The sequence below is a fragment of the Hyla sarda genome, unplaced genomic scaffold (genome assembly GCF_029499605.1).
Source record: "Hyla sarda isolate aHylSar1 unplaced genomic scaffold, aHylSar1.hap1 scaffold_2253, whole genome shotgun sequence".
Lineage (NCBI taxonomy): Eukaryota > Metazoa > Chordata > Amphibia > Anura > Hylidae > Hyla > Hyla sarda.
In genome coordinates this window covers 25,112-46,856 of record NW_026608930.1, presented here as the reverse complement: position 1 = coordinate 46,856, position 21,745 = coordinate 25,112, and the positions used below count along the sequence as shown (strand labels likewise).

Below are 21,745 nucleotides of genomic sequence, written 5' to 3'. Positions count from 1 at the left end.
ACACCTGTGTGAACAGCCAGGAGACCCCCCCCCCCCATGTTATGTTACATAGTTACATAGTTAGTACGGTCGAAAAAAGACATATGTCCATCACGTTCAACCAGGGAATTAAGGGGTAGGGGTGTGGCGCGATATTGGGGAAGGGATGAGATTTTATATTTCTTCATAAGCATTAATCTTATTTTGTCAATTAGGAACATTCAGCACCCACCCGCTATCAAGGCAGCTGCCTATCATGTCATGCCCTACCTGCACAGGTGTGCTGGCTACTCAAATGATCCAATTAAGGAGGCCATTTAGTCAGCAGCAGCAGAAGTCCTGTGCCTGGACGCTCCAACAGGGGCCAGACACAAGCAGAAGCAGAAGCAGCAGAAGCAGCAGCAGCACCACCTTTTGTTTTTTGGCTGCAGCAGCAGCAAGGCCCACAGGGCTGGCTAGCTGGCTAGCCAGCAAGCAGGTAGCAATGAAAGTAGGAATCTTTCTTTTTAACCCTGTAAGGGGGTGGTGCACTGTACCCGAAGATACTGCCATATCGGGTCAATGCATAGGGCGACGGAAGCAAGCTTCGAAATCGGCCCCCGTTCTCAAAAATCCATTTAATATATGGTCCCCAGATAGGGGACGTATCAGATATTAAACTGATAAGAACAGATACTACACTTGATCTTAGCCAAAAGGCCGAGAAGCGATAACCGTGAAAGGGGCGGGCCCAACAAGGTCCCCTTCATGGGCACTATCACTGCTTGCTGTCAGGGAGGCTGCCAGACAATTTTCCATGCACACTCTGGGCTGGGGGGCAGTCAACCACCAGTACACACAGCAGAACCTAAACCCATACCATTATTGCTAAGCAGCAAGACAGGGGCCCATTGCACTCCCACGGGGCCTTTTTAAATGCAATCCATAACCCGGATTTGCCAGGAACCCTTCTTACTCCTCCTACTTGCATGTGACACTGGGCTTAGGATCTGCATAGGAAACACACACACAAGCACACACCTACCTTTGTTGCCTGCAGATGCCTCCTTGGCTGTCCCCAAACGGTATCAAACCAACACCCACGGGAAGCTGTAAGCATAGAGGACATGCCTGCACCCCATTGGACTTACCTGTGTGGGTTAAATCCGGGTTATTTGACAACCTATGGCGGTGATGGTTCTGCTCAGGCAGAGCAGTGCTGATGCTCCTCATAAAGCTGTCGCTGCTGTGAAGGTTCTAGGTGACATCACAAATCCCTATGGTTACATACACAACAAAGCTGGGTTGTTGTTGTTTACACTCTGCAAGGCCTGTGGAAGTGAGTGACATCATAGCACTGTAGTTCTGAGGGTTCTAGATGGATGCAACAATCTCCTGTTGCTTCTATGAAGGCCATAATAGACGACATCACCAAACAGCTCCATAGTCACATACACAGCAAAGGAGAGATGTTGTTTACACCTAGTGATGTCAGTGGTATTGAGTGACATCACAGCACAGTGCTAAGGCTCCTGGGCCTGGACACAGCAGCGGCTGCAATATCTCAACGGAGAATACGTTTATATATATGTGTGTGTGTGCGCGTATATATATATATATATATATATATATATATATATATATATATATATTTCTCCGCCGAAATCACTTTTAAACCCATTTCCACCTTTTTTTCCCTTCTCTTCCTCTTACTTTTTTTTCACGTTTTTTTACGTTTTTCTCCTTTTCGCCTCTTTTCTGGGCGTATTATTCTTCTTTTTCTTCTTTTTTTTCGTCTAATGCATACCCCATCAGTGCAGCAATGCTTATTCAATACCGCCAGCAGATGGAGACACTGGGGGATAATTTTCTAAGGATTTATACTGATTTTTCCTGTCTGAATTTGTCGCACAGAAAGTTGCAGGCCAAATATGTGTGACATTTCTGCGACTTTAGCTTCTAGAGCATTTTTACAACATTATACATAGGTGCTGAATACATAAAAAGCGACTGTTCAGCGACAGACAAGTCGCATCGGCTGAAAGTAGGCCAGAATGTCAGTCCATGTTGGAGCAGGTTTAGATACAGTCTAAAGTATAGATCTCAAAGTCTGTGCACAGAATTTAGCAAGGGCCTCGCACCTTCTGATGCATCAGGTAGGTGCACAATAGCATAGCCTAACCCTCTGTACTTTGGTCTATATTGATGCGGGACATAGACAGCCAGCTGATGACCAATCCATTAGTGCAATGGATGGCTGGAAGCATTTGTCTTTGCCTTTGCAATACCACAGAAGCAATGCATGGTCAATGTACAGCAATGACACACCTGTGTGAACAGCCAGGAGACCCCCCCCCCCCATGTTATGTTACATAGTTACATAGTTAGTACGGTCGAAAAAAGACATATGTCCATCACGTTCAACCAGGGAATTAAGGGGTAGGGGTGTGGCGCGATATTGGGGAAGGGATGAGATTTTATATTTCTTCATAAGCATTAATCTTATTTTGTCAATTAGGAACATTCAGCACCCACCCGCTATCAAGGCAGCTGCCTATCATGTCATGCCCTACCTGCACAGGTGTGCTGGCTACTCAAATGATCCAATTAAGGAGGCCATTTAGTCAGCAGCAGCAGAAGTCCTGTGCCTGGACGCTCCAACAGGGGCCAGACACAAGCAGAAGCAGAAGCAGCAGAAGCAGCAGCAGCACCACCTTTTGTTTTTTGGCTGCAGCAGCAGCAAGGCCCACAGGGCTGGCTAGCTGGCTAGCCAGCAAGCAGGTAGCAATGAAAGTAGGAATCTTTCTTTTTAACCCTGTAAGGGGGTGGTGCACTGTACCCGAAGATACTGCCATATCGGGTCAATGCATAGGGCGACGGAAGCAAGCTTCGAAATCGGCCCCCGTTCTCAAAAATCCATTTAATATATGGTCCCCAGATAGGGGACGTATCAGATATTAAACTGATAAGAACAGATACTACACTTGATCTTAGCCAAAAGGCCGAGAAGCGATAACCGTGAAAGGGGCGGGCCCAACAAGGTCCCCTTCATGGGCACTATCACTGCTTGCTGTCAGGGAGGCTGCCAGACAATTTTCCATGCACACTCTGGGCTGGGGGGCAGTCAACCACCAGTACACACAGCAGAACCTAAACCCATACCATTATTGCTAAGCAGCAAGACAGGGGCCCATTGCACTCCCACGGGGCCTTTTTAAATGCAATCCATAACCCGGATTTGCCAGGAACCCTTCTTACTCCTCCTACTTGCATGTGACACTGGGCTTAGGATCTGCATAGGAAACACACACACAAGCACACACCTACCTTTGTTGCCTGCAGATGCCTCCTTGGCTGTCCCCAAACGGTATCAAACCAACACCCACGGGAAGCTGTAAGCATAGAGGACATGCCTGCACCCCATTGGACTTACCTGTGTGGGTTAAATCCGGGTTATTTGACAACCTATGGCGGTGATGGTTCTGCTCAGGCAGAGCAGTGCTGATGCTCCTCATAAAGCTGTCGCTGCTGTGAAGGTTCTAGGTGACATCACAAATCCCTATGGTTACATACACAACAAAGCTGGGTTGTTGTTGTTTACACTCTGCAAGGCCTGTGGAAGTGAGTGACATCATAGCACTGTAGTTCTGAGGGTTCTAGATGGATGCAACAATCTCCTGTTGCTTCTATGAAGGCCATAATAGACGACATCACCAAACAGCTCCATAGTCACATACACAGCAAAGGAGAGATGTTGTTTACACCTAGTGATGTCAGTGGTATTGAGTGACATCACAGCACAGTGCTAAGGCTCCTGGGCCTGGACACAGCAGCGGCTGCAATATCTCAACGGAGAATACGTTTATATATATGTGTGTGTGTGCGCGTATATATATATATATATATATATATATATATATATATATATATATTTCTCCGCCGAAATCACTTTTAAACCCATTTCCACCTTTTTTTCCCTTCTCTTCCTCTTACTTTTTTTTCACGTTTTTTTACGTTTTTCTCCTTTTCGCCTCTTTTCTGGGCGTATTATTCTTCTTTTTCTTCTTTTTTTTCGTCTAATGCATACCCCATCAGTGCAGCAATGCTTATTCAATACCGCCAGCAGATGGAGACACTGGGGGATAATTTTCTAAGGATTTATACTGATTTTTCCTGTCTGAATTTGTCGCACAGAAAGTTGCAGGCCAAATATGTGTGACATTTCTGCGACTTTAGCTTCTAGAGCATTTTTACAACATTATACATAGGTGCTGAATACATAAAAAGCGACTGTTCAGCGACAGACAAGTCGCATCGGCTGAAAGTAGGCCAGAATGTCAGTCCATGTTGGAGCAGGTTTAGATACAGTCTAAAGTATAGATCTCAAAGTCTGTGCACAGAATTTAGCAAGGGCCTCGCACCTTCTGATGCATCAGGTAGGTGCACAATAGCATAGCCTAACCCTCTGTACTTTGGTCTATATTGATGCGGGACATAGACAGCCAGCTGATGACCAATCCATTAGTGCAATGGATGGCTGGAAGCATTTGTCTTTGCCTTTGCAATACCACAGAAGCAATGCATGGTCAATGTACAGCAATGACACACCTGTGTGAACAGCCAGGAGACCCCCCCCCCCCATGTTATGTTACATAGTTACATAGTTAGTACGGTCGAAAAAAGACATATGTCCATCACGTTCAACCAGGGAATTAAGGGGTAGGGGTGTGGCGCGATATTGGGGAAGGGATGAGATTTTATATTTCTTCATAAGCATTAATCTTATTTTGTCAATTAGGAACATTCAGCACCCACCCGCTATCAAGGCAGCTGCCTATCATGTCATGCCCTACCTGCACAGGTGTGCTGGCTACTCAAATGATCCAATTAAGGAGGCCATTTAGTCAGCAGCAGCAGAAGTCCTGTGCCTGGACGCTCCAACAGGGGCCAGACACAAGCAGAAGCAGAAGCAGCAGAAGCAGCAGCAGCACCACCTTTTGTTTTTTGGCTGCAGCAGCAGCAAGGCCCACAGGGCTGGCTAGCTGGCTAGCCAGCAAGCAGGTAGCAATGAAAGTAGGAATCTTTCTTTTTAACCCTGTAAGGGGGTGGTGCACTGTACCCGAAGATACTGCCATATCGGGTCAATGCATAGGGCGACGGAAGCAAGCTTCGAAATCGGCCCCCGTTCTCAAAAATCCATTTAATATATGGTCCCCAGATAGGGGACGTATCAGATATTAAACTGATAAGAACAGATACTACACTTGATCTTAGCCAAAAGGCCGAGAAGCGATAACCGTGAAAGGGGCGGGCCCAACAAGGTCCCCTTCATGGGCACTATCACTGCTTGCTGTCAGGGAGGCTGCCAGACAATTTTCCATGCACACTCTGGGCTGGGGGGCAGTCAACCACCAGTACACACAGCAGAACCTAAACCCATACCATTATTGCTAAGCAGCAAGACAGGGGCCCATTGCACTCCCACGGGGCCTTTTTAAATGCAATCCATAACCCGGATTTGCCAGGAACCCTTCTTACTCCTCCTACTTGCATGTGACACTGGGCTTAGGATCTGCATAGGAAACACACACACAAGCACACACCTACCTTTGTTGCCTGCAGATGCCTCCTTGGCTGTCCCCAAACGGTATCAAACCAACACCCACGGGAAGCTGTAAGCATAGAGGACATCTGCACCCCATTGGACTTACCTGTGTGGGTTAAATCCGGGTTATTTGACAACCTATGGCGGTGATGGTTCTGCTCAGGCAGAGCAGTGCTGATGCTCCTCATAAAGCTGTCGCTGCTGTGAAGGTTCTAGGTGACATCACAAATCCCTATGGTTACATACACAACAAAGCTGGGTTGTTGTTGTTTACACTCTGCAAGGCCTGTGGAAGTGAGTGACATCATAGCACTGTAGTTCTGAGGGTTCTAGATGGATGCAACAATCTCCTGTTGCTTCTATGAAGGCCATAATAGACGACATCACCAAACAGCTCCATAGTCACATACACAGCAAAGGAGAGATGTTGTTTACACCTAGTGATGTCAGTGGTATTGAGTGACATCACAGCACAGTGCTAAGGCTCCTGGGCCTGGACACAGCAGCGGCTGCAATATCTCAACGGAGAATACGTTTATATATATGTGTGTGTGTGCGCGTATATATATATATATATATATTATATATATATATATATATATATATTCTCCGCCGAAATCACTTTTAAACCCATTTCCACCTTTTTTTCCCTTCTCTTCCTCTTACTTTTTTTTCACGTTTTTTTACGTTTTTCTCCTTTTCGCCTCTTTTCTGGGCGTATTATTCTTCTTTTTCTTCTTTTTTTTCGTCTAATGCATACCCCATCAGTGCAGCAATGCTTATTCAATACCGCCAGCAGATGGAGACACTGGGGGATAATTTTCTAAGGATTTATACTGATTTTTCCTGTCTGAATTTGTCGCACAGAAAGTTGCAGGCCAAATATGTGTGACATTTCTGCGACTTTAGCTTCTAGAGCATTTTTACAACATTATACATAGGTGCTGAATACATAAAAAGCGACTGTTCAGCGACAGACAAGTCGCATCGGCTGAAAGTAGGCCAGAATGTCAGTCCATGTTGGAGCAGGTTTAGATACAGTCTAAAGTATAGATCTCAAAGTCTGTGCACAGAATTTAGCAAGGGCCTCGCACCTTCTGATGCATCAGGTAGGTGCACAATAGCATAGCCTAACCCTCTGTACTTTGGTCTATATTGATGCGGGACATAGACAGCCAGCTGATGACCAATCCATTAGTGCAATGGATGGCTGGAAGCATTTGTCTTTGCCTTTGCAATACCACAGAAGCAATGCATGGTCAATGTACAGCAATGACACACCTGTGTGAACAGCCAGGAGACCCCCCCTCCCCCCATGTTATGTTACATAGTTACATAGTTAGTACGGTCGAAAAAAGACATATGTCCATCACGTTCAACCAGGGAATTAAGGGGTAGGGGTGTGGCGCGATATTGGGGAAGGGATGAGATTTTATATTTCTTCATAAGCATTAATCTTATTTTGTCAATTAGGAACATTCAGCACCCACCCGCTATCAAGGCAGCTGCCTATCATGTCATGCCCTACCTGCACAGGTGTGCTGGCTACTCAAATGATCCAATTAAGGAGGCCATTTAGTCAGCAGCAGCAGAAGTCCTGTGCCTGGACGCTCCAACAGGGGCCAGACACAAGCAGAAGCAGAAGCAGCAGAAGCAGCAGCAGCACCACCTTTTGTTTTTTGGCTGCAGCAGCAGCAAGGCCCACAGGGCTGGCTAGCTGGCTAGCCAGCAAGCAGGTAGCAATGAAAGTAGGAATCTTTCTTTTTAACCCTGTAAGGGGGTGGTGCACTGTACCCGAAGATACTGCCATATCGGGTCAATGCATAGGGCGACGGAAGCAAGCTTCGAAATCGGCCCCCGTTCTCAAAAATCCATTTAATATATGGTCCCCAGATAGGGGACGTATCAGATATTAAACTGATAAGAACAGATACTACACTTGATCTTAGCCAAAAGGCCGAGAAGCGATAACCGTGAAAGGGGCGGGCCCAACAAGGTCCCCTTCATGGGCACTATCACTGCTTGCTGTCAGGGAGGCTGCCAGACAATTTTCCATGCACACTCTGGGCTGGGGGGCAGTCAACCACCAGTACACACAGCAGAACCTAAACCCATACCATTATTGCTAAGCAGCAAGACAGGGGCCCATTGCACTCCCACGGGGCCTTTTTAAATGCAATCCATAACCCGGATTTGCCAGGAACCCTTCTTACTCCTCCTACTTGCATGTGACACTGGGCTTAGGATCTGCATAGGAAACACACACACAAGCACACACCTACCTTTGTTGCCTGCAGATGCCTCCTTGGCTGTCCCCAAACGGTATCAAACCAACACCCACGGGAAGCTGTAAGCATAGAGGACATGCCTGCACCCCATTGGACTTACCTGTGTGGGTTAAATCCGGGTTATTTGACAACCTATGGCGGTGATGGTTCTGCTCAGGCAGAGCAGTGCTGATGCTCCTCATAAAGCTGTCGCTGCTGTGAAGGTTCTAGGTGACATCACAAATCCCTATGGTTACATACACAACAAAGCTGGGTTGTTGTTGTTTACACTCTGCAAGGCCTGTGGAAGTGAGTGACATCATAGCACTGTAGTTCTGAGGGTTCTAGATGGATGCAACAATCTCCTGTTGCTTCTATGAAGGCCATAATAGACGACATCACCAAACAGCTCCATAGTCACATACACAGCAAAGGAGAGATGTTGTTTACACCTAGTGATGTCAGTGGTATTGAGTGACATCACAGCACAGTGCTAAGGCTCCTGGGCCTGGACACAGCAGCGGCTGCAATATCTCAACGGAGAATACGTTTATATATATGTGTGTGTGTGCGCGTATATATATATATATATATATATATATATATATATATATATATATATTTCTCCGCCGAAATCACTTTTAAACCCATTTCCACCTTTTTTTCCCTTCTCTTCCTCTTACTTTTTTTTCACGTTTTTTTACGTTTTTCTCCTTTTCGCCTCTTTTCTGGGCGTATTATTCTTCTTTTTCTTCTTTTTTTTCGTCTAATGCATACCCCATCAGTGCAGCAATGCTTATTCAATACCGCCAGCAGATGGAGACACTGGGGGATAATTTTCTAAGGATTTATACTGATTTTTCCTGTCTGAATTTGTCGCACAGAAAGTTGCAGGCCAAATATGTGTGACATTTCTGCGACTTTAGCTTCTAGAGCATTTTTACAACATTATACATAGGTGCTGAATACATAAAAAGCGACTGTTCAGCGACAGACAAGTCGCATCGGCTGAAAGTAGGCCAGAATGTCAGTCCATGTTGGAGCAGGTTTAGATACAGTCTAAAGTATAGATCTCAAAGTCTGTGCACAGAATTTAGCAAGGGCCTCGCACCTTCTGATGCATCAGGTAGGTGCACAATAGCATAGCCTAACCCTCTGTACTTTGGTCTATATTGATGCGGGACATAGACAGCCAGCTGATGACCAATCCATTAGTGCAATGGATGGCTGGAAGCATTTGTCTTTGCCTTTGCAATACCACAGAAGCAATGCATGGTCAATGTACAGCAATGACACACCTGTGTGAACAGCCAGGAGACCCCCCCCCCCCCATGTTATGTTACATAGTTACATAGTTAGTACGGTCGAAAAAAGACATATGTCCATCACGTTCAACCAGGGAATTAAGGGGTAGGGGTGTGGCGCGATATTGGGGAAGGGATGAGATTTTATATTTCTTCATAAGCATTAATCTTATTTTGTCAATTAGGAACATTCAGCACCCACCCGCTATCAAGGCAGCTGCCTATCATGTCATGCCCTACCTGCACAGGTGTGCTGGCTACTCAAATGATCCAATTAAGGAGGCCATTTAGTCAGCAGCAGCAGAAGTCCTGTGCCTGGACGCTCCAACAGGGGCCAGACACAAGCAGAAGCAGAAGCAGCAGAAGCAGCAGCAGCACCACCTTTTGTTTTTTGGCTGCAGCAGCAGCAAGGCCCACAGGGCTGGCTAGCTGGCTAGCCAGCAAGCAGGTAGCAATGAAAGTAGGAATCTTTCTTTTTAACCCTGTAAGGGGGTGGTGCACTGTACCCGAAGATACTGCCATATCGGGTCAATGCATAGGGCGACGGAAGCAAGCTTCGAAATCGGCCCCCGTTCTCAAAAATCCATTTAATATATGGTCCCCAGATAGGGGACGTATCAGATATTAAACTGATAAGAACAGATACTACACTTGATCTTAGCCAAAAGGCCGAGAAGCGATAACCGTGAAAGGGGCGGGCCCAACAAGGTCCCCTTCATGGGCACTATCACTGCTTGCTGTCAGGGAGGCTGCCAGACAATTTTCCATGCACACTCTGGGCTGGGGGGCAGTCAACCACCAGTACACACAGCAGAACCTAAACCCATACCATTATTGCTAAGCAGCAAGACAGGGGCCCATTGCACTCCCACGGGGCCTTTTTAAATGCAATCCATAACCCGGATTTGCCAGGAACCCTTCTTACTCCTCCTACTTGCATGTGACACTGGGCTTAGGATCTGCATAGGAAACACACACACAAGCACACACCTACCTTTGTTGCCTGCAGATGCCTCCTTGGCTGTCCCCAAACGGTATCAAACCAACACCCACGGGAAGCTGTAAGCATAGAGGACATGCCTGCACCCCATTGGACTTACCTGTGTGGGTTAAATCCGGGTTATTTGACAACCTATGGCGGTGATGGTTCTGCTCAGGCAGAGCAGTGCTGATGCTCCTCATAAAGCTGTCGCTGCTGTGAAGGTTCTAGGTGACATCACAAATCCCTATGGTTACATACACAACAAAGCTGGGTTGTTGTTGTTTACACTCTGCAAGGCCTGTGGAAGTGAGTGACATCATAGCACTGTAGTTCTGAGGGTTCTAGATGGATGCAACAATCTCCTGTTGCTTCTATGAAGGCCATAATAGACGACATCACCAAACAGCTCCATAGTCACATACACAGCAAAGGAGAGATGTTGTTTACACCTAGTGATGTCAGTGGTATTGAGTGACATCACAGCACAGTGCTAAGGCTCCTGGGCCTGGACACAGCAGCGGCTGCAATATCTCAACGGAGAATACGTTTATATATATGTGTGTGTGTGCGCGTATATATATATATATATATATATATATATATATATATATATATATTTCTCCGCCGAAATCACTTTTAAACCCATTTCCACCTTTTTTTCCCTTCTCTTCCTCTTACTTTTTTTTCACGTTTTTTTACGTTTTTCTCCTTTTCGCCTCTTTTCTGGGCGTATTATTCTTCTTTTTCTTCTTTTTTTTCGTCTAATGCATACCCCATCAGTGCAGCAATGCTTATTCAATACCGCCAGCAGATGGAGACACTGGGGGATAATTTTCTAAGGATTTATACTGATTTTTCCTGTCTGAATTTGTCGCACAGAAAGTTGCAGGCCAAATATGTGTGACATTTCTGCGACTTTAGCTTCTAGAGCATTTTTACAACATTATACATAGGTGCTGAATACATAAAAAGCGACTGTTCAGCGACAGACAAGTCGCATCGGCTGAAAGTAGGCCAGAATGTCAGTCCATGTTGGAGCAGGTTTAGATACAGTCTAAAGTATAGATCTCAAAGTCTGTGCACAGAATTTAGCAAGGGCCTCGCACCTTCTGATGCATCAGGTAGGTGCACAATAGCATAGCCTAACCCTCTGTACTTTGGTCTATATTGATGCGGGACATAGACAGCCAGCTGATGACCAATCCATTAGTGCAATGGATGGCTGGAAGCATTTGTCTTTGCCTTTGCAATACCACAGAAGCAATGCATGGTCAATGTACAGCAATGACACACCTGTGTGAACAGCCAGGAGACCCCCCCCCCCCATGTTATGTTACATAGTTACATAGTTAGTACGGTCGAAAAAAGACATATGTCCATCACGTTCAACCAGGGAATTAAGGGGTAGGGGTGTGGCGCGATATTGGGGAAGGGATGAGATTTTATATTTCTTCATAAGCATTAATCTTATTTTGTCAATTAGGAACATTCAGCACCCACCCGCTATCAAGGCAGCTGCCTATCATGTCATGCCCTACCTGCACAGGTGTGCTGGCTACTCAAATGATCCAATTAAGGAGGCCATTTAGTCAGCAGCAGCAGAAGTCCTGTGCCTGGACGCTCCAACAGGGGCCAGACACAAGCAGAAGCAGAAGCAGCAGAAGCAGCAGCAGCACCACCTTTTGTTTTTTGGCTGCAGCAGCAGCAAGGCCCACAGGGCTGGCTAGCTGGCTAGCCAGCAAGCAGGTAGCAATGAAAGTAGGAATCTTTCTTTTTAACCCTGTAAGGGGGTGGTGCACTGTACCCGAAGATACTGCCATATCGGGTCAATGCATAGGGCGACGGAAGCAAGCTTCGAAATCGGCCCCCGTTCTCAAAAATCCATTTAATATATGGTCCCCAGATAGGGGACGTATCAGATATTAAACTGATAAGAACAGATACTACACTTGATCTTAGCCAAAAGGCCGAGAAGCGATAACCGTGAAAGGGGCGGGCCCAACAAGGTCCCCTTCATGGGCACTATCACTGCTTGCTGTCAGGGAGGCTGCCAGACAATTTTCCATGCACACTCTGGGCTGGGGGGCAGTCAACCACCAGTACACACAGCAGAACCTAAACCCATACCATTATTGCTAAGCAGCAAGACAGGGGCCCATTGCACTCCCACGGGGCCTTTTTAAATGCAATCCATAACCCGGATTTGCCAGGAACCCTTCTTACTCCTCCTACTTGCATGTGACACTGGGCTTAGGATCTGCATAGGAAACACACACACAAGCACACACCTACCTTTGTTGCCTGCAGATGCCTCCTTGGCTGTCCCCAAACGGTATCAAACCAACACCCACGGGAAGCTGTAAGCATAGAGGACATGCCTGCACCCCATTGGACTTACCTGTGTGGGTTAAATCCGGGTTATTTGACAACCTATGGCGGTGATGGTTCTGCTCAGGCAGAGCAGTGCTGATGCTCCTCATAAAGCTGTCGCTGCTGTGAAGGTTCTAGGTGACATCACAAATCCCTATGGTTACATACACAACAAAGCTGGGTTGTTGTTGTTTACACTCTGCAAGGCCTGTGGAAGTGAGTGACATCATAGCACTGTAGTTCTGAGGGTTCTAGATGGATGCAACAATCTCCTGTTGCTTCTATGAAGGCCATAATAGACGACATCACCAAACAGCTCCATAGTCACATACACAGCAAAGGAGAGATGTTGTTTACACCTAGTGATGTCAGTGGTATTGAGTGACATCACAGCACAGTGCTAAGGCTCCTGGGCCTGGACACAGCAGCGGCTGCAATATCTCAACGGAGAATACGTTTATATATATGTGTGTGTGTGCGCGTATATATATATATATATATATATATATATATATATATATATATATTTCTCCGCCGAAATCACTTTTAAACCCATTTCCACCTTTTTTTCCCTTCTCTTCCTCTTACTTTTTTTTCACGTTTTTTTACGTTTTTCTCCTTTTCGCCTCTTTTCTGGGCGTATTATTCTTCTTTTTCTTCTTTTTTTTCGTCTAATGCATACCCCATCAGTGCAGCAATGCTTATTCAATACCGCCAGCAGATGGAGACACTGGGGGATAATTTTCTAAGGATTTATACTGATTTTTCCTGTCTGAATTTGTCGCACAGAAAGTTGCAGGCCAAATATGTGTGACATTTCTGCGACTTTAGCTTCTAGAGCATTTTTACAACATTATACATAGGTGCTGAATACATAAAAAGCGACTGTTCAGCGACAGACAAGTCGCATCGGCTGAAAGTAGGCCAGAATGTCAGTCCATGTTGGAGCAGGTTTAGATACAGTCTAAAGTATAGATCTCAAAGTCTGTGCACAGAATTTAGCAAGGGCCTCGCACCTTCTGATGCATCAGGTAGGTGCACAATAGCATAGCCTAACCCTCTGTACTTTGGTCTATATTGATGCGGGACATAGACAGCCAGCTGATGACCAATCCATTAGTGCAATGGATGGCTGGAAGCATTTGTCTTTGCCTTTGCAATACCACAGAAGCAATGCATGGTCAATGTACAGCAATGACACACCTGTGTGAACAGCCAGGAGACCCCCCCCCCCCATGTTATGTTACATAGTTACATAGTTAGTACGGTCGAAAAAAGACATATGTCCATCACGTTCAACCAGGGAATTAAGGGGTAGGGGTGTGGCGCGATATTGGGGAAGGGATGAGATTTTATATTTCTTCATAAGCATTAATCTTATTTTGTCAATTAGGAACATTCAGCACCCACCCGCTATCAAGGCAGCTGCCTATCATGTCATGCCCTACCTGCACAGGTGTGCTGGCTACTCAAATGATCCAATTAAGGAGGCCATTTAGTCAGCAGCAGCAGAAGTCCTGTGCCTGGACGCTCCAACAGGGGCCAGACACAAGCAGAAGCAGAAGCAGCAGAAGCAGCAGCAGCACCACCTTTTGTTTTTTGGCTGCAGCAGCAGCAAGGCCCACAGGGCTGGCTAGCTGGCTAGCCAGCAAGCAGGTAGCAATGAAAGTAGGAATCTTTCTTTTTAACCCTGTAAGGGGGTGGTGCACTGTACCCGAAGATACTGCCATATCGGGTCAATGCATAGGGCGACGGAAGCAAGCTTCGAAATCGGCCCCCGTTCTCAAAAATCCATTTAATATATGGTCCCCAGATAGGGGACGTATCAGATATTAAACTGATAAGAACAGATACTACACTTGATCTTAGCCAAAAGGCCGAGAAGCGATAACCGTGAAAGGGGCGGGCCCAACAAGGTCCCCTTCATGGGCACTATCACTGCTTGCTGTCAGGGAGGCTGCCAGACAATTTTCCATGCACACTCTGGGCTGGGGGGCAGTCAACCACCAGTACACACAGCAGAACCTAAACCCATACCATTATTGCTAAGCAGCAAGACAGGGGCCCATTGCACTCCCACGGGGCCTTTTTAAATGCAATCCATAACCCGGATTTGCCAGGAACCCTTCTTACTCCTCCTACTTGCATGTGACACTGGGCTTAGGATCTGCATAGGAAACACACACACAAGCACACACCTACCTTTGTTGCCTGCAGATGCCTCCTTGGCTGTCCCCAAACGGTATCAAACCAACACCCACGGGAAGCTGTAAGCATAGAGGACATGCCTGCACCCCATTGGACTTACCTGTGTGGGTTAAATCCGGGTTATTTGACAACCTATGGCGGTGATGGTTCTGCTCAGGCAGAGCAGTGCTGATGCTCCTCATAAAGCTGTCGCTGCTGTGAAGGTTCTAGGTGACATCACAAATCCCTATGGTTACATACACAACAAAGCTGGGTTGTTGTTGTTTACACTCTGCAAGGCCTGTGGAAGTGAGTGACATCATAGCACTGTAGTTCTGAGGGTTCTAGATGGATGCAACAATCTCCTGTTGCTTCTATGAAGGCCATAATAGACGACATCACCAAACAGCTCCATAGTCACATACACAGCAAAGGAGAGATGTTGTTTACACCTAGTGATGTCAGTGGTATTGAGTGACATCACAGCACAGTGCTAAGGCTCCTGGGCCTGGACACAGCAGCGGCTGCAATATCTCAACGGAGAATACGTTTAATATATGTGTGTGTGTGCGCGTATATATATATATATATATATATATATATATATATATATATATATTTCTCCGCCGAAATCACTTTTAAACCCATTTCCACCTTTTTTTCCCTTCTCTTCCTCTTACTTTTTTTTCACGTTTTTTTACGTTTTTCTCCTTTTCGCCTCTTTTCTGGGCGTATTATTCTTCTTTTTCTTCTTTTTTTTCGTCTAATGCATACCCCATCAGTGCAGCAATGCTTATTCAATACCGCCAGCAGATGGAGACACTGGGGGATAATTTTCTAAGGATTTATACTGATTTTTCCTGTCTGAATTTGTCGCACAGAAAGTTGCAGGCCAAATATGTGTGACATTTCTGCGACTTTAGCTTCTAGAGCATTTTTACAACATTATACATAGGTGCTGAATACATAAAAAGCGACTGTTCAGCGACAGACAAGTCGCATCGGCTGAAAGTAGGCCAGAATGTCAGTCCATGTTGGAGCAGGTTTAGATACAGTCTAAAGTATAGATCTCAAAGTCTGTGCACAGAATTTAGCAAGGGCCTCGCACCTTCTGATGCATCAGGTAGGTGCACAATAGCATAGCCTAACCCTCTGTACTTTGGTCTATATTGATGCGGGACATAGACAGCCAGCTGATGACCAATCCATTAGTGCAATGGATGGCTGGAAGCATTTGTCTTTGCCTTTGCAATACCACAGAAGCAATGCATGGTCAATGTACAGCAATGACACACCTGTGTGAACAGCCAGGAGACCCCCCCCCCCCATGTTATGTTACATAGTTACATAGTTAGTACGGTCGAAAAAAGACATATGTCCATCACGTTCAACCAGGGAATTAAGGGGTAGGGGTGTGGCGCGATATTGGGGAAGGGATGAGATTTTATATTTCTTCATAAGCATTAATCTTATTTTGTCAATTAGGAACATTCAGCACCCACCCGCTATCAAGGCAGCTGCCTATCATGTCATGCCCTACCTGCACAGGTGTGCTGGCTACTCAAATGATCCAATTAAGGAGGCCATTTAGTCAGCAGCAGCAGAAGTCCTGTGCCTGGACGCTCCAACAGGGGCCAGACACAAGCAGAAGCAGAAGCAGCAGAAGCAGCAGCAGCACCACCTTTTGTTTTTTGGCTGCAGCAGCAGCAAGGCCCACAGGGCTGGCTAGCTGGCTAGCCAGCAAGCAGGTAGCAATGAAAGTAGGAATCTTTCTTTTTAACCCTGTAAGGGGGTGGTGCACTGTACCCGAAGATACTGCCATATCGGGTCAATGCATAGGGCGACGGAAGCAAGCTTCGAAATCGGCCCCCGTTCTCAAAAATCCATTTAATATATGGTCCCCAGATAGGGGACGTATCAGATATTAAACTGATAAGAACAGATACTACACTTGATCTTAGCCAAAAGGCCGAGAAGCGATAACCGTGAAAGGGGCGGGCCCAACAAGGTCCCCTTCATGGGCACTATCACTGCTTGCTGTCAGGGAGGCTGCCAGACAATTTTCCATGCACACTCTGGGCTGGGGGGCAGTCAACCACCAGTACACACAGCAGAACCTAAACCCATACCATTATTGCTAAGCAGCAAGACAGGGGCCCATTGCACTCCCACGGGGCCTTTTTAAATGCAATCCATAACCCGGATTTGCCAGGAACCCTTCTTACTCCTCCTACTTGCATGTGACACTGGGCTTAGGATCTGCATAGGAAACACACACACAAGCACACACCTACCTTTGTTGCCTGCAGATGCCTCCTTGGCTGTCCCCAAACGGTATCAAACCAACACCCACGGGAAGCTGTAAGCATAGAGGACATGCCTGCACCCCATTGGACTTACCTGTGTGGGTTAAATCCGGGTTATTTGACAACCTATGGCGGTGATGGTTCTGCTCAGGCAGAGCAGTGCTGATGCTCCTCATAAAGCTGTCGCTGCTGTGAAGGTTCTAGGTGACATCACAAATCCCTATGGTTACATACACAACAAAGCTGGGTTGTTGTTGTTTACACTCTGCAAGGCCTGTGGAAGTGAGTGACATCATAGCACTGTAGTTCTGAGGGTTCTAGATGGATGCAACAATCTCCTGTTGCTTCTATGAAGGCCATAATAGACGACATCACCAAACAGCTCCATAGTCACATACACAGCAAAGGAGAGATGTTGTTTACACCTAGTGATGTCAGTGGTATTGAGTGACATCACAGCACAGTGCTAAGGCTCCTGGGCCTGGACACAGCAGCGGCTGCAATATCTCAACGGAGAATACGTTTATATATATGTGTGTGTGTGCGCGTATATATATATATATATATATATATATATATATATATATATATATATATTTCTCCGCCGAAATCACTTTTAAACCCATTTCCACCTTTTTTTCCCTTCTCTTCCTCTTACTTTTTTTTCACGTTTTTTTACGTTTTTCTCCTTTTCGCCTCTTTTCTGGGCGTATTATTCTTCTTTTTCTTCTTTTTTTTCGTCTAATGCATACCCCATCAGTGCAGCAATGCTTATTCAATACCGCCAGCAGATGGAGACACTGGGGGATAATTTTCTAAGGATTTATACTGATTTTTCCTGTCTGAATTTGTCGCACAGAAAGTTGCAGGCCAAATATGTGTGACATTTCTGCGACTTTAGCTTCTAGAGCATTTTTACAACATTATACATAGGTGCTGAATACATAAAAAGCGACTGTTCAGCGACAGACAAGTCGCATCGGCTGAAAGTAGGCCAGAATGTCAGTCCATGTTGGAGCAGGTTTAGATACAGTCTAAAGTATAGATCTCAAAGTCTGTGCACAGAATTTAGCAAGGGCCTCGCACCTTCTGATGCATCAGGTAGGTGCACAATAGCATAGCCTAACCCTCTGTACTTTGGTCTATATTGATGCGGGACATAGACAGCCAGCTGATGACCAATCCATTAGTGCAATGGATGGCTGGAAGCATTTGTCTTTGCCTTTGCAATACCACAGAAGCAATGCATGGTCAATGTACAGCAATGACACACCTGTGTGAACAGCCAGGAGACCCCCCCCCCCCATGTTATGTTACATAGTTACATAGTTAGTACGGTCGAAAAAAGACATATGTCCATCACGTTCAACCAGGGAATTAAGGGGTAGGGGTGTGGCGCGATATTGGGGAAGGGATGAGATTTTATATTTCTTCATAAGCATTAATCTTATTTTGTCAATTAGGAACATTCAGCACCCACCCGCTATCAAGGCAGCTGCCTATCATGTCATGCCCTACCTGCACAGGTGTGCTGGCTACTCAAATGATCCAATTAAGGAGGCCATTTAGTCAGCAGCAGCAGAAGTCCTGTGCCTGGACGCTCCAACAGGGGCCAGACACAAGCAGAAGCAGAAGCAGCAGAAGCAGCAGCAGCACCACCTTTTGTTTTTTGGCTGCAGCAGCAGCAAGGCCCACAGGGCTGGCTAGCTGGCTAGCCAGCAAGCAGGTAGCAATGAAAGTAGGAATCTTTCTTTTTAACCCTGTAAGGGGGTGGTGCACTGTACCCGAAGATACTGCCATATCGGGTCAATGCATAGGGCGACGGAAGCAAGCTTCGAAATCGGCCCCCGTTCTCAAAAATCCATTTAATATATGGTCCCCAGATAGGGGACGTATCAGATATTAAACTGATAAGAACAGATACTACACTTGATCTTAGCCAAAAGGCCGAGAAGCGATAACCGTGAAAGGGGCGGGCCCAACAAGGTCCCCTTCATGGGCACTATCACTGCTTGCTGTCAGGGAGGCTGCCAGACAATTTTCCATGCACACTCTGGGCTGGGGGGCAGTCAACCACCAGTACACACAGCAGAACCTAAACCCATACCATTATTGCTAAGCAGCAAGACAGGGGCCCATTGCACTCCCACGGGGCCTTTTTAAATGCAATCCATAACCCGGATTTGCCAGGAACCCTTCTTACTCCTCCTACTTGCATGTGACACTGGGCTTAGGATCTGCATAGGAAACACACACACAAGCACACACCTACCTTTGTTGCCTGCAGATGCCTCCTTGGCTGTCCCCAAACGGTATCAAACCAACACCCACGGGAAGCTGTAAGCATAGAGGACATGCCTGCACCCCATTGGACTTACCTGTGTGGGTTAAATCCGGGTTATTTGACAACCTATGGCGGTGATGGTTCTGCTCAGGCAGAGCAGTGCTGATGCTCCTCATAAAGCTGTCGCTGCTGTGAAGGTTCTAGGTGACATCACAAATCCCTATGGTTACATACACAACAAAGCTGGGTTGTTGTTGTTTACACTCTGCAAGGCCTGTGGAAGTGAGTGACATCATAGCACTGTAGTTCTGAGGGTTCTAGATGGATGCAACAATCTCCTGTTGCTTCTATGAAGGCCATAATAGACGACATCACCAAACAGCTCCATAGTCACATACACAGCAAAGGAGAGATGTTGTTTACACCTAGTGATGTCAGTGGTATTGAGTGACATCACAGCACAGTGCTAAGGCTCCTGGGCCTGGACACAGCAGCGGCTGCAATATCTCAACGGAGAATACGTTTATATATATGTGTGTGTGTGCGCGTATATATATATATATATATATATATATATATATATATATATATATATATATATATATATTTCTCCGCCGAAATCACTTTTAAACCCATTTCCACCTTTTTTTCCCTTCTCTTCCTCTTACTTTTTTTTCACGTTTTTTTACGTTTTTCTCCTTTTCGCCTCTTTTCTGGGCGTATTATTCTTCTTTTTCTTCTTTTTTTTCGTCTAATGCATACCCCATCAGTGCAGCAATGCTTATTCAATACCGCCAGCAGATGGAGACACTGGGGGATAATTTTCTAAGGATTTATACTGATTTTTCCTGTCTGAATTTGTCGCACAGAAAGTTGCAGGCCAAATATGTGTGACATTTCTGCGACTTTAGCTTCTAGAGCATTTTTACAACATTATACATAGGTGCTGAATACATAAAAAGCGACTGTTCAGCGACAGACAAGTCGCATCGGCTGAAAGTAGGCCAGAATGTCAGTCCATGTTGGAGCAGGTTTAGATACAGTCTAAAGTATAGATCTCAAAGTCTGTGCACAGAATTTAGCAAGGGCCTCGCACCTTCTGATGCATCAGGTAGGTGCACAATAGCATAGCCTAACCCTCTGTACTTTGGTCTATATTGATGCGGGACATAGACAGCCAGCTGATGACCAATCCATTAGTGCAATGGATGGCTGGAAGCATTTGTCTTTGCCTTTGCAATACCACAGAAGCAATGCATGGTCAATGTACAGCAATGACACACCTGTGTGAACAGCCAGGAGACCCCCCCCCCCCATGTTATGTTACATAGTTACATAGTTAGTACGGTCGAAAAAAGACATATGTCCATCACGTTCAACCAGGGAATTAAGGGGTAGGGGTGTGGCGCGATATTGGGGAAGGGATGAGATTTTATATTTCTTCATAAGCATTAATCTTATTTTGTCAATTAGGAACATTCAGCACCCACCCGCTATCAAGGCAGCTGCCTATCATGTCATGCCCTACCTGCACAGGTGTGCTGGCTACTCAAATGATCCAATTAAGGAGGCCATTTAGTCAGCAGCAGCAGAAGTCCTGTGCCTGGACGCTCCAACAGGGGCCAGACACAAGCAGAAGCAGAAGCAGCAGAAGCAGCAGCAGCACCACCTTTTGTTTTTTGGCTGCAGCAGCAGCAAGGCCCACAGGGTTGGCTAGCTGGCTAGCCAGCAAGCAGGTAGCAATGAAAGTAGGAATCTTTCTTTTTAACCCTGTAAGGGGGTGGTGCACTGTACCCGAAGATACTGCCATATCGGGTCAATGCATAGGGCGACGGAAGCAAGCTTCGAAATCGGCCCCCGTTCTCAAAAATCCATTTAATATATGGTCCCCAGATAGGGGACGTATCAGATATTAAACTGATAAGAACAGATACTACACTTGATCTTAGCCAAAAGGCCGAGAAGCGATAACCGTGAAAGGGGCGGGCCCAACAAGGTCCCCTTCATGGGCACTATCACTGCTTGCTGTCAGGGAGGCTGCCAGACAATTTTCCATGCACACTCTGGGCTGGGGGGCAGTCAACCACCAGTACACACAGCAGAACCTAAACCCATACCATTATTGCTAAGCAGCAAGACAGGGGCCCATTGCACTCCCACGGGGCCTTTTTAAATGCAATCCATAACCCGGATTTGCCAGGAACCCTTCTTACTCCTCCTACTTGCATGTGACACTGGGCTTAGGATCTGCATAGGAAACACACACACAAGCACACACCTACCTTTGTTGCCTGCAGATGCCTCCTTGGCTGTCCCCAAACGGTATCAAACCAACACCCACGGGAAGCTGTAAGCATAGAGGACATGCCTGCACCCCATTGGACTTACCTGTGTGGGTTAAATCCGGGTTATTTGACAACCTATGGCGGTGATGGTTCTGCTCAGGCAGAGCAGTGCTGATGCTCCTCATAAAGCTGTCGCT

At 46.2% G+C, this 21,745-nt stretch overlaps 10 non-coding genes across 10 annotated transcripts; all 10 read right to left on the bottom strand.

Annotated features, from left to right (window-relative positions):
• Positions 1–499: 499 nt before the first annotated feature.
• LOC130321310 (U2 spliceosomal RNA) lies at positions 500–690 on the bottom strand. The gene has a single exon (XR_008867055.1). It is a non-coding gene; the product is annotated as a U2 spliceosomal RNA (small nuclear RNA).
• Positions 691–2,781: 2,091 nt separating this feature from the next.
• Positions 2,782–2,972, bottom strand: LOC130321309 (U2 spliceosomal RNA). The gene has a single exon (XR_008867054.1). It is a non-coding gene; the product is annotated as a U2 spliceosomal RNA (small nuclear RNA).
• Positions 2,973–5,061: 2,089 nt separating this feature from the next.
• Positions 5,062–5,252, bottom strand: LOC130321307 (U2 spliceosomal RNA). Its single transcript, XR_008867053.1, has one exon. It is a non-coding gene; the product is annotated as a U2 spliceosomal RNA (small nuclear RNA).
• Positions 5,253–7,341: 2,089 nt separating this feature from the next.
• LOC130321306 (U2 spliceosomal RNA) lies at positions 7,342–7,532 on the bottom strand. Its single transcript, XR_008867052.1, has one exon. It is a non-coding gene; the product is annotated as a U2 spliceosomal RNA (small nuclear RNA).
• A 2,092-nt stretch (positions 7,533–9,624) lies between these two features.
• LOC130321305 (U2 spliceosomal RNA) lies at positions 9,625–9,815 on the bottom strand. Its single transcript, XR_008867051.1, has one exon. It is a non-coding gene; the product is annotated as a U2 spliceosomal RNA (small nuclear RNA).
• A 2,089-nt stretch (positions 9,816–11,904) lies between these two features.
• Positions 11,905–12,095, bottom strand: LOC130321304 (U2 spliceosomal RNA). The gene has a single exon (XR_008867050.1). It is a non-coding gene; the product is annotated as a U2 spliceosomal RNA (small nuclear RNA).
• A 2,089-nt stretch (positions 12,096–14,184) lies between these two features.
• Positions 14,185–14,375, bottom strand: LOC130321302 (U2 spliceosomal RNA). The gene has a single exon (XR_008867048.1). It is a non-coding gene; the product is annotated as a U2 spliceosomal RNA (small nuclear RNA).
• A 2,088-nt stretch (positions 14,376–16,463) lies between these two features.
• Positions 16,464–16,654, bottom strand: LOC130321301 (U2 spliceosomal RNA). The gene has a single exon (XR_008867047.1). It is a non-coding gene; the product is annotated as a U2 spliceosomal RNA (small nuclear RNA).
• Positions 16,655–18,747: 2,093 nt separating this feature from the next.
• On the bottom strand, positions 18,748–18,938 carry LOC130321300 (U2 spliceosomal RNA). The gene has a single exon (XR_008867046.1). It is a non-coding gene; the product is annotated as a U2 spliceosomal RNA (small nuclear RNA).
• Positions 18,939–21,041: 2,103 nt separating this feature from the next.
• Positions 21,042–21,232, bottom strand: LOC130321299 (U2 spliceosomal RNA). Its single transcript, XR_008867045.1, has one exon. It is a non-coding gene; the product is annotated as a U2 spliceosomal RNA (small nuclear RNA).
• Between the last annotated feature and the right edge of the window lie 513 nt (positions 21,233–21,745).